Source organism: Octodon degus, unplaced genomic scaffold, assembly GCF_000260255.1.
Source record: "Octodon degus isolate 3935 unplaced genomic scaffold, OctDeg1.0 scaffold00584, whole genome shotgun sequence".
NCBI classification, from domain to species: Eukaryota; Metazoa; Chordata; class Mammalia; order Rodentia; family Octodontidae; genus Octodon; species Octodon degus.
In genome coordinates, this window is record NW_004525160.1 from 49,954 (window position 1) to 51,392 (window position 1,439).

Consider the following 1,439-nt stretch of genomic DNA (forward strand, 5'->3'; position numbering starts at 1 on the left):
CTGTACCATTTTGGAACATCCTGTAGAGCCCAGTATCAGCATACTGGGAGGCCACACTTAGGAACACCTTTCCTGTACACTAGGGACTCCACATTCTACACCGTGGGACCTTTGCTTCAGTCAGTGTTGATGCTTGAAGATCCCTTAAGCTTTTGCTCACTTCTACCAGGTGCATTGAAGTGTCACAGTTCTTTAACACAGACACAATGTGAATGAACACCTTCAAAATGTCTCCCATGAGGGTGCCCCGACTGGGCCCCAGTTCCACCAGCTGCAGAGCTGCATTTTTTCCAACTGACATCCATTCCCTAATGAACCATATTCCTAGTAGCTCCTTAAAGATCCAACTTATTACCGGTCAGGCAATGAAATCTCCTGTTTCTCCCAGCATATCTCGGTGCACATAATTTCCCTCAGCTGGTTGGTTAACACCTGCCTCAGGTACTCGGCCACACTGATGGGGCTGGTGGACTTGATTTTGCAGAGAAGATGACTCAGCATTGGTAACACGCGGTGGTCCTCTGCAGGCCCACTGCATGAGCTAAATTATTTCTCTCTTCAGGTACAGGAAATGACTGAGGCTGGAGCCAAGCCGCACAGCACTGTTGCCTGGCTAAGATCTCACTAGGCCTGCTGGCAGTTTCATTGGATGAAAGACAATTGCCAGGGTACTGGGCCTGGCCAGGAAGGGAGCATGCGCACAGTAGGGGCGGGAGGGAGCATGCGCAGTTGGAAGGCCCTTGCAGTTCAGAAGAGGGGAGCTCCCTCACTGAAGCCCTTTCCCCTATGGTGGCCCAGAAGTGCAGCTGGTCACCAACCACCTCCTGTAGGGCCTGTGAGGAAATCTATGAACTCAGGAGGAGGAAGCCCACAGAGGCGCATCCAGGGCAGCCCTGGAAGCCCAGCTTCTGAGGAGCCCACACAGGAAAAGCAAGCGCAGTTGAGCAGGACCGGAAGCCAGCACCTGGAATTGAGAAGGCGCGTGGCCTGCAGCCATCCAGGAGCCAACATGGCTGGGCACTGGTCATTGGTGAGTAGGCATGAGGACACCGCACCTGGAGGGGCACTTTGGCCTCCAGATAATGGGCAACAGGGCCGAACTGGAGGACGTGGCGCCCCATGGAGGATGCTGGGCTCAGCACGCCTGTGTGTACAAAGTTACCTTAGTCGCTGGGAGATAGCTCAGTGGACTGAGTGCCTGCTTAGGCAAACTCAGGGATCAGGCCTCGATCCCAGTCACCCCAGGTCACACCAAGCTGTGTGTGAGATGCTTTAAAAAAAGAAAAAAGAGGGGTCAGCAACCATCACCACATGCTTCGCCTGCGTTATCTCCAGGTTGGTCTGAGCCAGACAGAAACAAAGTGGAATGCTACATGCCTGTAATCCTAGCACTGGTAGGCTGAAAGCAAAAGGAGATCTCTCTCTCTCTCTCTCTCTCT

The 1,439-nt window shown here is 53.3% G+C and overlaps 1 pseudogene; it reads right to left on the bottom strand.

Moving 5' to 3' along the window:
- The window catches only part of LOC101589415, a 1,491-nt pseudogene extending 950 nt beyond the window's left edge, over positions 1–541 (bottom strand).
- Between the last annotated feature and the right edge of the window lie 898 nt (positions 542–1,439).